The 15,517-nt window shown below is 38.5% G+C and overlaps 1 protein-coding gene across 6 annotated transcripts in view; it reads left to right on the top strand.

Moving 5' to 3' along the window:
* The window catches only part of LMO1 (LIM domain only 1), a 506,754-nt gene that overhangs the window by 242,507 nt on the left and 248,730 nt on the right, over positions 1-15,517 (top strand). For 3 of the 6 annotated variants that reach the window (XM_085646832.1, XM_085646833.1, XM_085646831.1), the window contains exon 2: positions 12,107-12,162. The exons of the other annotated variants lie outside the window; for them this stretch is intronic. The gene's annotated coding sequence lies outside the window, so the exon portion shown is untranslated. The remainder of the gene's footprint in view (positions 1-12,106; positions 12,163-15,517) is intronic. 6 annotated transcript variants of the gene reach the window in all.

Below are 15,517 nucleotides of genomic sequence, written 5' to 3'. Positions count from 1 at the left end.
CGAGCTGTTACTACATCATTATCTAATGCTCTTTAACGAATGCATCTTCACCTCTTTCCTAAATTGAAGCAGGTTTAGAGCAATGATCTTGATAAAGCAATGTTGTTCCAGATCCTGGGTGCATACTAGGCCAATTGTCTTGTTTTTTTTTCATTTTTAGCCTTCCTTGCATATAGTCTGATGGTGTCGGGGCTGTGGGTGTGCTGAGAACCCCCAGAGATGTGAGCTTGCCAGCAAAATAGTGCGGTGCTGTTCGTGAGCGCTTTGCAAATGATGCAGTTGGTTTTGAAGAGAGTGTGGCCCAGGAAGCAGTGCCAGTGGAGTTCCATCAGGATGGGGGTTACATGGCCATTTTTATTCAAACGCTGGATGAGGATGTTTCCAGGGTGTTAGTGTTGAGTCTGAGAGGTCATTAATGAGGGCCTTGCCATCATCCAGATGTTGGAGTATGAGGGCTCGAACAACCGTTTTGAAGCCACGATTTACGAATTATGGTTTCACTTTATTAGAGAAAGCTAGTACCATGCTATCTTTATTCTCTTGGATGTAACTTTGCATTGCGTAAAAGGTGGGGGATGAAGTTGTCAATGTTTATGCAATTGAGGCAGGGTTGGACTAGTTATTGCTTGCTGTTCATCATAAATCACGGTATCTCTGTCTTGGTGAGGTGGGGCTTCCGTAGGTGCCGGACATTCACATCTATATTGTCCTACTACTTTTTTTCCAGACTGACCTCAAGGTTTTGGTGCTACTCTTTTTGTACACACTACATTAAGAAAAGAATAGAGTAGCAATACCAGATATTCTGGGTCAACCTTTATCTTCGATTCAAGGAATCACCTTGTCAATTGAAAAAAACAGATCGTCCATAAAGTGGCTAATATAGACAATAAAAAAAGCTGTCTCAGACCAATATTAATGGAAAATGTTGCTTGCCTAACAAATCCAGTATAGCAGCTGGACTGCTAAAGCAAAGAAGCTCACCTGCCACACAAAGAAGTTACTCCGCTTGGCTCGTTGACTCTGGCAAGAAGGAATTCCTCCAATATCGCATCAATCAGAGAGTGGGTTCCCAGAAGGTGAACATAGTTCATAATTTTTCTGGGCTGTCAGGTTTGCAGGCTGATAATGGTCAATAAAATGAGAATAAATTGACCCTTGATGTACCATCCAGTGAAGGTATTCCTCCTTCCTCTATTGCTATAAGAGAGACACATCTTGTGTTCTTAAAATGGACTTGTATTGAAACAGTTTTTAATATCTCCTTGCAACGAATATCTAACAGGTTTTTGATGCGTTTAATTTTTCACTAAAAGTTTTATATTTTTTCCTAATGTTTGCAAACATGTTCGCACTTTCATATGAAAGAGTTACACACCAAGATTTTAAGTGGTTTGTGGGAAAGTTGATGGTGTGACTATGTATTATATGGGGTAACGTGCCACCTGGCTTACATGATAAGGATACTGCAAGCCACCTTGGAATTCCATAGTCTTACAAAGGAACTCGGCAATTGGTTATGGAACGCCTCTGTGACGTCCAATATCCTCATAATGTATAATCCCTTATATAAACTACCACTTAATATAGCAAAGAAGGACAAACAGCTTTCAAAATGAGTTTTATTCGCTTCCTGATGAAAGATGCATGCCACAAAGGCTCTGGAGTCAGACTTGCCAATGCTCAGTAGAGGTCCCCTTTCAGTGTCGAAGTTTATAAAAAAAGGCCCCATAAATTGACTATAAGATAAAAGAAAACTAGATGATAGGTTTATAAGAATGCTAAGTGGCTTTTAGCAATCTATTTCCTTGTTACTATCCAGACCTATAAAACACGATTGAATAAAAATGCTATAACAAAAATAACAAAAATCACATTTATAGTATACTTGCACACTTTAGGAGTGATGCTTTCCCTCATCTGTTATTAGTAGCATTTTGGGAGGGAGGGTGAAATGTTTACCAGCTCCTGAAATCGTGCTGTTTTAAAAAAATAAAACTATTGCCATTAAATATCCATTTAAAAATAAAAAATCGTGATTAACCTCAACCTGCTGATTGTTCGATTTGGATTGCAGTGATCACAAACGGTATTATGTTTTGCAATATTATTGCACATCCTTAGTGGGAAATTATGCTTTTCACTTTTATGGCCTGGCTTGACAGCGCAGCTGTCGCCAGACAATAATGTGAGAACATCAGGGGAGGGCTTTGGCTCCACCCACATATCAGGATCCAGGAGTACATGTTTTGATTGGGCAGAAGCTGTGCGCTTCAACAAAAAAGCGCTTGCTCTCCACACAGCTGTGAACATTTTGTTTATTTATCCTGCTGACTGAGCTTGAACTTTCAGGAGCTCATTCATGCTATTAAATTGTTTCTGATAACTAGATAAATTACAGTGTTTTTCTCTAGCAGCAGTCCAGATGGGAGAAGGGCAAGCATTAACCTACATGGATTTTTAGGTCTGGCTTGACAGTGCAACTGTCACCTGTCCTTTTAATCTACACCAATATTTGTCTACATGTCTTTGCCTCCACACAGATACATATCCATTTGTATACTATCAGCTTGTAATACTTCACATTACCATATGACATCCTTTGAAATCCAGACCTATTGGCATTGCCAATGCTTGTTCTTTTCTGCTGCTGGGATCAGAGACAGGGGTCACAAGACTCCTATGGTTTCTTTGCTCACCGATGTTTGTCATACACGCCATAGAGCCTGGCAGAAGGGGTAGAGGACTCCTGCTGCTACTCTTTGCCCTGCACCTGCACCCAACGCTCACAGATGCCACCATTACTGTCACCCTGCTTATTGGTGAAATGAGCCATTTGCACTTCCTGACTGTCAGTTCTGAGATTCAGCTATGAAAACATACACTCACTGCACTAACTAGGGCCTTTTTTATTTTCTGAAGTGTACATCACAACAAAACCTTTTTTTCTTACATATATTATTTATCTTTCATTTTATGTTTTTCTTGTAGTGGTCTATTGCCCAGAGCAAGCTGTTTGGGGTCTACTACTTACACAACTAAAGAAATGCCCTGATGGCCAGTTATCCTCTCAGCTGGTGCCAGATTAAGTTAGAGCATGGCAGGCATGATGTCAAAGGATGCCACAATTTCAGGTGCCACTAAGAATGAATGGGGTTCAGCCAGTGAGCTCTGGCTTTCTAAAGATTTGGCACAGGAGACAATCTTTAGCTGTTTTGAGAAGTTCAGGCAGCATTAATGTGTTCTTAGTACAAATGGTAGGTAGGACCAAGCTTCAGGAACTCACATTGTAGTTGTATTGTGCAGTTTTTTTGTGATTAATCAAGAATTCAAGATTGCTTTTTGGTGTATAGGACTGACTTTGAGCAGTGTGCTGCTTAGTTTTTGTCTCTCTATTGTGAGCCCTTGGAAGTTTCACACAGACCGTTTTTGTTTTCATTCGTTTTGTGATGAGGCGATGCCAAGCTTAGATGGTTTACATGGAATTTGACTCCAAAGAAGGTTGTATAAGTGGGGAAACATTGCCCAGGAGCAAAGGAGATGGAAATTGGTGCTGCTTATTACTACTTTCTGCTGTCTTCTGGAAGGGCATAGTTACTGCAGCCTATAATTCTAAACTTTTGGTGTCTTATCGTTACACAGGATAGAAATTCTTTCCATCCCCTGGCTCAGAATGTTTTCAATGTGCAGTTTTTATGGCCTGGCTTCACAGCGCAGCTGTCACCAGACAAAGACAGTTATGTAGGTATCTCTAGAGAGGGGATCTGGCTCTGCCCACATGTTGAGAGGAAGGAGTACCTGCTTTGACTATGCAGGAGTTGTGTGCTGCCACAAAAAAGTGCTCAATTTTTTTATTTATCAAGCTGCTTGAGGTTAAACTTTTAGGAGCACATACTTGACATTGTAATGCTACTAAGGTGTCTTATTTAACAAGATAAATGATGGTGTTTTCTCTGGCTTCAGCACAGATGGGAGGATGGTCGACATTAACCTTCATGGATTTTTTTTAGGTCAGGCTTAACAGTGCAACTGTCTACTAACCTTTCAACCTACGCCAATCTACAGTTCTTTGGCTTCCAAACAAATACATATCTATTTCCAAGCTATGTACTTGTAGGTTTCACATTACCATACAACATTCTTTTAAAGCCAGACCTAATGTTATTGACAAATGCTTGTTCTGTAAGCAGTCCAATAGTTTTTCATTTTAAAGTTCATCTATTTAGTTTGCTATTTAAAACAGTTCAGTTCTTCCTGTAGTAAAATTGTAAATGCATGTAACATACCAATTAATAAATAGCAGTTTTGGATATTTTATTCTTTATTGGTCATACTTGATGTATGAGATCCATGTACCATGCGTTACAGAATAACTAATTGCACTGTCTAAATGAAACTTTGTTTGTTCTGTTTTCTTTCTCATTATAATGTGTCATAATTGACGCATTAGTGGAAAATATTTACAGAGCATTTAAAATCAAGATACTGAGATGACCAGGCTAAGAACTTAATTTTATTTTTGCTATATCCCTCCCACACACAGTTGAGGTTTAGACATTCCATTTGTGCTGATTTTACAAAACCAGCCCCTTTGATGTCTGAGGATTGATTCACAATTATTTTTTTGTTATTCATCAGATTGGAAGTAAACGTTTGCATCACAGAGTTATTACTCACAGACACTCATAAAATAGAAAAAATGTCTCCTGCTTACGAACAGAGCTAACCTTCGTTGAATATTGCCTCACTGAAGATTGGACATATTCAGTGAAAAGATGGATTTGCTCTTTTAGATTTAAGCGTGAATGTCAGTTGGACATAATATAGCACAGCACATAGCGTGTCGACACCTCTCGCTCTACTTTAGATGGTGCAAACGGAAAAGGAAGTAGGTAAACGATTGCAAAGAAAAAGATAGATAAGTAGCTAGTAAAACGAAAAGTAAATTTTAAGGTCTGGGTAAATAACCCTGAGTCATCTCAATGCTCTGTAGGTAACACTCATGTACTTATATCATCTGTCACCACCTTCAACTCAACTCAATTCAATTAAACTTTATTCGGTTAAAACAGCACAACCATGAAAGCATTCTAAAATAGGATATTCTCCTCAAAATTCATGAAATAGTTGGTACAATAAAACACATGAAAGCATTAAAATTATTCCATAGGTGAGTTGGTCAAATATGATTGTTAATCAGTGCCAGAAGTGAAAGATACATGAAATAATGTGCACACGGGACACTAAATAAAAGTATTATCAAGATATACAGGTAGAGAATGACATTCCTAAAGGACATCAATCAGTGTATATCCTATTTTCCTTCATAGACAAAAGTCTTGAGATGTGAATTTGACTTTCTTCTTATGAGCGCCATTTGGGTATAGACAACCACTGCATTACAATCTTTCTTGTTTTACTAGGCAACACATAAAATCTAAAGCAGGTTTTTAAAAGTACAATTTTTCATTTAGAAATAGTAGTCATAAAACACTTTTTTACATATCTCTATGACAATTACAAAAAGGATAAAATGTAGGGTTGTCTGTAGTGATTTCCTGTCGCAAGGGCACCTTAGAAGATTTCATTTCCACTTACCCATAATTTGAAAAGCTATTAAAAAATGGAGAGTACCCACTCTCAGCCTAGTGAGGTAAAACCTATGTTTAAGTTTGTTACCTGGAATAAATATCGCTGTTTGCCTGATGCGATTGGCATTTCACAGTAAGCCCTGGTCAACTGTTTTGAATTTGCATGAGTTTTTCTTAACAGTTCTCTTGATTCTATGAGTCCAGATTTCAGATCTTTTTTGCTGTAACAAAGGATTTGTGTGGGGTCGTTAAAGTCAGTGTTCTTGGCGCACTCATTTAAAAGGTTATTGATATAAATTAACCATGGAATTTTTTTATTGTACTCCAGGGCAAGGCAATCCTTTATAATTTCTTGTGTGAATTTAGTTCCATCTTTGCTCCCATACCAAACAGTAATAGCTGCTATGCTGATATAATCAATGATATAAAGAGCTGCTAGCTCTTAATGTACAATGCATGAGGGAGTTGAGTTAGGAACAGGTATTAATCTTCTTAGGAAGATATTTTCTTGGGTCTGGAGTGCAACATGGTTAGCCATTCCCCATAACGCAGTGCCATAGCAAGCTACTGTGAGGCTTTTGTCCTACAGAGGGTCAACATTTCCCTAATTGGCTTATTCTCTTTGTTTTTGAGAATCTAAAAATGGCCTCTGTTGTCCTTCAACTCATTTCTCATGGAGGAAGTATCCATGTTAGCCTCTAAGGTGAAAATAGACCTAAGCCGTCCATCCTGCATGACAAATGTCTTCTCTGACTAATCGCAGAGCAATACCTTGACTGTCCACAGGCGCAATCACGAGCCATCCGAAACATGAGCTTATCATCCAGTCACAAAGAAACACACACCAAGCTCTGTGCTCCTGAAATACAGTCAGATCTCTGATTTGTTCTGGTTTGCCAAAAGAACAGAAACAGATTCTCAGACATTGCATTTTTCCTCTTTCTTTTACTGAGTGGTGCGAAGTTATTCAATACCACATACTATCATAAAGTGAAAAAATATGGAACTTATACTACACTCTCCCCACCTTCAACTAACATCACCTTTCCCACCTCATCCACTCCCACTGTATGCTTCCACCCCACCGCCTCAGCATCTGTTTGTAGAATCATGCATGAGCTAATGTCTTCCTGCTCACTGACAGACTGCTACTCAACTTACTTTTTAGGACGTCACTACTTTAATCTTGATTTCATAAATCGACAACTAGAGTCTTTCTCAGGGGTTGGTCTAGACTGTTTCAAACAAGCTTACTTTGAAGTGAGATTCAAGAAACCACAGTTGACGCTAAAGACCACAGAGCAGATTTTGGGGTCGCTAGTTTATGGTTGTATAGGTGTGGACTGAGTGGTGGGGAATCTATGGGCCCCACAACAGTGAAGTTCCCAAAAGCCACTTTTGGCATTTGTCACATAGGAAGGTTAGAAACCAGGCAAGTATCCTTATCAGAATTTATGTCAGATGATATGTGTCATGACGGCTGACCCATGATTGTGTAATTGCAGCTTTTATGGACAATCTTGTTCTATAACAAGGCTTCAGAGCCACTCAAGTCTTCTGGATTGTTCACACTGCGGGATTGCCTTCAAGGTTGCCCAACATTAACTAAAATTCGCAGTACAAGATTAGAGCCTCAGTTTGAAACTATGCACATCAGATGTCTTTCAAGACCTTCCTGGTTCTTTATTCTAATATTTAAAAGATTCTGAGTGAGTCAACGACCATATTCAAGATACCAGCATATGTTACAAGAAAGCTTCCAGCCTCAAGAAACTAAAAAGATGAAGGCTTTATGAAGTGCCTGTGCAGTTTCTGAAAAATAGTGTGTGCTATCTTAGTAAACTGTCATCAGTCATACAGAATACATACAATCTTGAAAATAGTATTGTTCCTGTTACACGCCCTACAGATATTATCTACTGTATTCTTCGAGCCACTCTCTTCGACAGCCATATAGCATGAAGTACTTTCATGCAGCAAGCATGACTTAACATTGTGCCTTATAATAGAAACTTGTTTTGTTAATGAAGCTTTATATTGCATTTCAGCCATGTCCATGTGCTCTTACAACAGATGTTCCTATAATCCAATTTAATGTTAATGTACTGACCTCAGGAGGATGGAAACTTGAATTACCCTTCCTAGGATTCAATTGTGTGACTTGAAGATCACTGCACGTTTGAGAAGGGAGCGTTCAACTCACAGATCCGTCCTGCTGACTTTGAGGTTGTAAGCTGTAATAACGTAGCAGTAGCACAGTTTGTCTGATGAGGAGAATAATGATTCAATGCACTTTTTGTGTGTGGCATGCCATTTAAATTACTACAAGGCAGAAGCATTTTAAGAGAGAAAGGAACTCCCGACTGGGTATTTAATGCTGGGGTACTGGAATAATGCTGATTCGTCTGCACCTCCACATTGTGCAATGCACTGAGGTCAGAACCTCAGTAAAACAAAGGTTCTCAAGCACTGATAGAGAAATGACACTTTATTGATATTGACGTTTGTGGAAATGGCTTGCTCATGGGTACAAAGTCTGACATGAAACCAATCCCAGCCCTGGCAAAATGGGGAAACTGGGCCCACCCTACAAGAAGCTAGAACTAGAATAGGGTCAATGGTGCATGGCTGGGACATGGCAGCCTTACATGTACTGAAACAGTCCCCTAGCCTGCAGCCTACCATGGGAATGCTGGAGTAGCAGAATGGCCAATGCATGGATGAAGTTATGTCATGAATATTTGTAATTTTAGGAGCCACACATCATATTTTGAAAATGGTCCCCATCACTTTGAATTACATTGCTACTGAGAAGAGAAAGCCTGAGTTACGCTTTGAGCCCTTACGAGGGTCATGAACGGTTGAACAATCCTTCTCCAAGGACACCAATGCGGCATCCACATTCATGAGGTCAGACCAACAGAGCATCAGCACCTGCAGGCTTCGCTAATGGATATCTGATTATAAAGGTAGAAAACCTAGAAGCCCTAATTTATTGTTTGGTGGATGTCCTACAAGAGTGTATCCATTTGTCCCGCTCACGCTATTAGAGAGTATACATTTGTATAAGTCAGACAGGAGATATGCTAATTTTTTATATATGTCTCAAAACTGCCAAACTCTAAATCAGGGCAAGAGAAAATGATGACCACGTAAATAGCCCTAGAAAAGAACCCCTACAAATGTATGAAACTCCCAAAGGACAACCACAGAGTATTAGAAGCCTGACCTACCAGGAGATAATCCAACAAACAACCCCAGGAAAATTAGAAAAACTCATCATAAGTGGTATTAATTTGCTTTAGTCCATCACCTGGAGGTACTTGTCCAGAATGAAGGTACGGATAAGCCATGACTGTTAAGCAAGATACAAGATATGGAGCAAAATGTAACACTCAAGATGACAAAATAAGGCACCAGTGCCAGCAATGTTTCTGGATCAACACAGAGTTTATGTCTATAGGGGATATTGGTTTTGATTAAAAGGTTTTATGATGGGGGAAAGAGAGAAGAAAGCAAAAGGGAATGTGTTCATGGTTATAGAGAAGAGACCTTTTAGCTTCTGTGCAGGAAAATGGATATATTTCATAAAAAACGCACACACTATCCCCTTATTTTAAACAGCTTTATATATCTTTATAAATGATAAATAAACATATGTTTAAAGTAAAAGTAAGTTAGCAAGTCATGTTTCACTTCTTCTATAGATGTGATAGGAGAATGACCGCAAAACTGGATTTCACATTTGAAACTATATAAATCTCATTCTTGGTTTTTATCGAAACTATCTCTTTGCCTCATTTAGAAATAAAGCATAATTCTTACTTAAAATTCATTATAATTCTTTACTTTTACAATAATACATTTAATGTCTTCTCACACATATGGTAACAAAGCATACTTTTATTACACATTTCGTCTTTGTTCTGCGATGCCTCACTAGTAACTGATATCTTATCTTCACTCAGTCACTCTTATCTCATCTTATCTGACCTACTCTCACCTTTGCATTTTTTATATTAAGCATCAAGTTCCTCGAACGTTGTTGCCATGTGATGCTAAATGTTAGTGTTGGATGGTGTAACTGAAGTTGCCCCCTGGGCTTTTTAAAGTGGTAGGGTTTGGTAATATTGGGCTTTGTTGTATACGTGTTGTCTCGGTGGGTATTGTTTGTATCTCTACAAGCAATGACATTGAGCTCTGTTGATGACCTTTGCTCTTAATTTGTTTCCTATTCGGTTATCTTAAACAAGCACATAACATGTTCTCCATTTCCAACGGGCTTTATTGAATAATATTGATATTCTAAAATCCTAGTGGGCATTGCGATTCCTTGAATCTCTCACCCTGGAGTAGTGAGCTATTGAAAGTCTTTATTAACAGAATCCTGGAAACGAAGGTGATCCTATTAAAAGTGGGTATAAGAGCTGCTGGCGACGTGTTTGTAAAGTTTTCAATATTGTGAAAATTAAATTATTTCATCATTAGAACCAAAAGGCATCCATGCAGTGGTATGGCCTTGAATTGACATTGATGGTTACCTTCTCTACTGGCAAGAGAGTACATTATATCCACATCAGGCAGGTCCACTGAAATTATGACATTCTTTGGCGTGCTGTGTTTTCCACATAATTAAGGATTTACTGCATTTACCAAATAACTCATCATCTTCTGCACAATTTGCAGATTTTAGCAAAACAAGGGTTGTTTCTAGCTCAAGTGGATCAAAAGTTACTAAAAACGCTTCTACGTGTGTTGCCATGTAGTGGCATACCTTTTGTTACATAAAGGCAGGTTACCTTTCAGTTGGTGATCACTGTATTTAGGTGTTACACTGATAATAATGATATGAAACCTTCCCCATACTATGTTAACATGTGTAAAAATGAGAAAATAGTGAAGTAATGCTGTTTCAAAATGTGCCAAATTAGAGTGCACAATTTACCTTTTCAGGGTGCATAATGTATTGGACTCTCCTACATAATGTGTTCCTCCCTTGCCACAACATTCCAGTGTCCCTAGCTTTAGGGAGTTAATTTACCTATTGAATAGAATATATCATGTGCCATGCCTTTCATAAGTTTGTTCTTTCCATGAAAGCAAGTATTTCATGGTATCTAAGTTTTCATCTTGGCCTCTCTCTTGGAACCTTTAGGATATAAATGGGTCACAATATTCGATTTGAAGTCTGCATCTATTTTCCCACTTCCCATATTATACCTTCAAGGCCCTAATTACAGCTGGACTGGACAATTATTACCTGTATACAAACCCCAGTTTATGTGGGGGTAAGAATTATGAGTTGTTTGGAGTTTAACATACCCAGCAATTACCAATTGCGCTAAATTCTGCAAAGATTAACCTGATGGGCAAAAAGGTCTGGTAAATACATGCAGTTATTTGGGCAGAAAACGCCAAACTGCATGGGTTATTCCCCATTTTAAAGGGGACAAATCATAACTGAGGGTAGCTTTGGGTTACTTCAGGTGGGAACATTCTCGGAGGTCTTTGAATCATGGCCCAAATATTCCCATCAATTGCAATTCTTTTGGAATTTTTGAATGGGGATTTTTACCATTGGCGTTTTGTGAAGTGGCTTGCACATGATAACTTCAGTTTATTTTTATGTCGATGGTTTCTTGTTATAAGCAGTAGTTTTCACTCTTTGTAATATAAAGTACCTTTATGAATTGTACATGCACATTTCTGGTTACTGATGTGTCATAGCTGAGTGGACTTGACCTTCAGGCCTTGACCTTCTACTTTCATGAAGTTTAATCCATAGTTCCTTAGAATGCTAGGAAAGATCAGATGAATTGTGTTTACTCATTTTGGTGTAATCCTTCTATATATTTAGAGAAATGTACCAATTACCTAACAAGGTGTTAAGCCTCACATTTCCTCAGGGGTTGTAAAAAAGGATCAGTGAGTTCAAAAATCGCAAACTGTTTGATGAATTTTAACTAGTTGGATTTATCAGTTACCACTCCCCCAAAAGTTTACTTGACATTTTTAAGTGGAACAGGGCAAATCTTTTTACCACTCACGATTTGCATTGTCCACTACCTCTGTGAGTCGAAATTTTAAACAGATCACTTTTCTGAATGTTCATTTGTACGACAAACCGAGGAACGGAGGGGCTACAAAGGTGTTATGAATCAGTAATGTGAAGTCCCTTAACAATCCTGCGGTCATAGCAGTAGCAACTTTAGTGTAAGAATGGATGAATGGAAACCGAAAGTAAACATTCGCTCTCCAGATACCATTTCTTCGTGCAAATTGCTTGTCAATCCATGAAGCAGAAACAGGCTGGCCAATGACTTTATGACACTGGAATAAATAAATAAGAATGAACAATTTTGCTAATAGAAACACTCGTTGAATGTTTAAGTTTTTATGGCATTCTGGTCTAATTTCGAATGATGCACACAGAATAATAATTTCAATAAACATAGATAGACATTGGTGAACAGCAGTGTCAAAAATAATGGCCTAAGTATATTGTTCCTTTTTAGGGTTGAAGGTGCCTGCATAAATTGCAACATGTAACCCAGATGCTTCAGTAAAAAAGGTCAGTTGCATTTTTTTTTTTAAATACAACTTGTATTACATTGTACCATTAGAGTATAATGATTTTATTGGGTGTAAACTAGTATTCAAAAAGGTAAATTTCTGCTTCAGTTTGATCTAGCTACAAGTGACTACTTTTCTGGTCTAGTGCAGCATCAAATATTTAATAATAGATTGTTGTTTTTGTATTCCATCTAATTAATTACTTTGGCTTGTTGGCAACCATGACCAGCATGAGATTTATACTATGGAAATTATACTCCTCATTTATAAACAGCAGTAGGTGAGTCAATGCAGTTCTAGAGAACTGAAATGGATATGGCTTCCTCAAGTCAGTAGCTATGCCTTCTTTAATGAAGTTGTAATTTAATTAAACATTATAGGCTTCGTAAACATCCCATTAACTTCCCTGGAAAAACGTTTCGACCGAAATACAGGTAGCAAAGTTGGCATGACAGTGTCAGCTTATGAAAATAAAGTTTAAAAATGTATATTTCTTATTTCTCCTTAAAATTACAGAAAGAATGTGACAGCGTCAAAATGGTGATACTGAAGAAAGACGCCCATCCCCTGCGGTATATGATTGTAATTAGAAGTGGGGAGATGGACCTAGAGATCTTCTAGCCAAAATCAAAGCCTGTACCTCCTAAAGTTGGGCAGAATAGAGGTTTACAAAATAAAATAAAACTATTACAGGCTTTTGAAGTAATTCGTGGTACTCTAGCAGCCAGCCAATTTACTGCAGTCTGTGCCAGTATGAGAGAGGGAATGTAGAACTCTGGTGTTTAAGAGCGTTTATTGAACTGAGAGAAGTTTATCCCAAAAAGTGGCATGTCGTAAGCGATTTTAAAAAACTCACCTACACCTGCCTGCTTCTGTAAAGTACTCCTCATGTCTTTCTGTGAAAAATGTAAAACTCATCAGCTTTAATACTGATCATGCACGATATACACGTTTGGTCCTTTTCCTCTCCTATTCAGATAAAGACTGCTCGTTTTCCCAAACGATGGCAATTTGGATATAGAATGCATTGCCACCATTTCTATCTCTCCAAAATTGGCAGATCCTTAGTCAGAGGTCTTCTAAAGTATACACAGTGCACAGCGGTTCCCTGGCAGTTGCGCTTGTCCCAGGGCAGGCTGGGTCCTCTAACCAAGGAACAACATGTAAGCATAGGGAATATCTGTCTAAATTACTAAACCACTAAGTGCACAGTGAGGAGCAAACATAATTAAATCCCTGTGCGCTAAATGCTTTCTTTCATGTTGCTATCTTTTCTCAGATGAAACAAGTTCTACAGTTTAAGCATTCTAAAACCTTGCAGCTCTTTTCCGTGGTACACCAGATAAGAGTGATTAGCTCTTGATATTCAAAACTAGTTTTGTTTAGATAATACGGCCACCTCGACATGAAGTGAGGCAAGTCAAGTTTGCCACCATTGTGACAGCAGTATAGCTGAACGGTTTAATGGTAATTTCTATTGTAGTGAACATCTAAAGAAATAAAGAGGAGGTTACCCTTAATTGCTAAGGTACGTGTGAGAAACATGAGTATTTTAGAAGCTGGGGAAGAGATAATGAAAATGTTTCTACTGATGTGCTGTGTGAGACAAATCAAGGACATTGACTTTTGTCTCCTTTGAAGTTTCAGACGAGACGAATAATGGCATAATGGACGTTATAGTGTAGGATAAGATTATAATGAATAAATAGATTTAGTTCACAAAAGAATCAGAACTCCAGCAAAGTCAGTCTACGATCGCTTGATTGGAAGCAAAATGGATGAGAGGATATCGTATGTTTTGAAAGCCTTTCGAGTACTTTATTAAATTGTCCCACACTGAATCGCTAACAAAAGGTGCAGGAGCGTTAGCCTTCTTTAAATGATCTTGCTAGAACGCTGAGAATTTTGGGAAACAGTGTTATTAAAGATTTGTTGCCTGTGCTATATGAAGCTCTTGCACGACATATTGTTGAAAGGCGAAACAATGCAAGTAGCTTCAAAGTATTTTGCTAATCAACATTACATGATAGAGAGGGGTGTTGGGGGAAAGCTCTGCTTTTTGTAGCTTTATTTGTATGTGAAGGAGTAGGTCTCACTTCTCAGGACCTTAGGACTGTGTGTATCAGTCTCTAGGATTGGCATTAATGTTTTTTTTGCTACTATCCCCCACAAATTGCCATGCCTACATTGCCACACCAACAGTTGAGTATGTTATTGGACACCACGATGAACCTAACATTGTACATGCTAGACAACCTTTGGGAGAAATGTGTATGAGTGAGTACATGAATAGCCACAGCAAAACTTTGAAGGGGCTATGTTTCTATTAGTGCAGGATTGTCATCTCTGGCAGAACAGAGCTCTAATAAGGAAATCATCTCTATGACTTGAAATTGCCAAATGCAAGAAAGGATCTACCTTGAAATACTTCTTTCCGGTCCACGGTAGTAAAATGTGGAACTTCCTCCCAAGAACTATACGCCTAACCACTTTGTAAAAGAGTTCAAGATAAGCCTAAGGAACTAGTATTCACTAGATATGTACTAGTTTGTGACCTTATCCATGCACAGGGGAACACAAAATAAATATTGCACTGACTTGTTTTACGGTGTAACAGTAAAATATCTGGTGATGTTGTTTATGGACTCTGCTTTCTTGGACTATGCTATCTTCAGTTGATGCTAAACTATAAGGGATATTTACAACAAAATATCGGAGCGAGGTGTTACGCCAAAATTGGTAACGCTGTGCTCCGACATTTTTTAAATACAGGGATGCGCCATATTTACAAAAATATGGTGTACGCCTGCGTTTTTCCTAGTGCTGGCACAAAAAATATCTGTCCAGTGCAGGCACCCTTGCGCCATGTTACAAGGGTGCCTGTTCTGCAGGGGCGAATGTTATGTGCAGGAAGGGACATCTTCCTGCACATTAATAATCTTGAACGGCAATTTGCTCTTTCTATGTGCAGTCATGGAAAGAGTAAAATACGAGGTGAAATTAATAACTTCTCCTGGTCTTTGTTTTTGGTTCTCCCCCAGCCTTGTAAATATGGGGCAGTGTCAAAAAGCAATGGCTGTTGCAGCGGAACGCCCACTGCAACACCTGTTGCATGCCCCTTTCACGTTCAGTGAAGCATGAAAATGGGTCTTATTTACAAAGTGGAGTTAAGCCACGTTAAGTGGGTTAACACTGCTTTGTAAATAAGGAGAAGGGGATATCACCTGATGGCGATAACCCCTTGTACATATGGCCCTATGTTTCTAGTCTGTAAAGTTATCATCATCATTAATATATATGAAAATGAATAATTACATTAATACATTCAGTAGCAGATGATCTGTGGTATCTGT

The sequence above is a fragment of the Triturus cristatus genome, chromosome 3_2, assembly GCF_964204655.1.
Source record: "Triturus cristatus chromosome 3_2, aTriCri1.1, whole genome shotgun sequence".
Taxonomy (NCBI): domain Eukaryota; kingdom Metazoa; phylum Chordata; class Amphibia; order Caudata; family Salamandridae; genus Triturus; species Triturus cristatus.
This window is presented reverse-complemented; position numbering and strand designations above follow the sequence as displayed.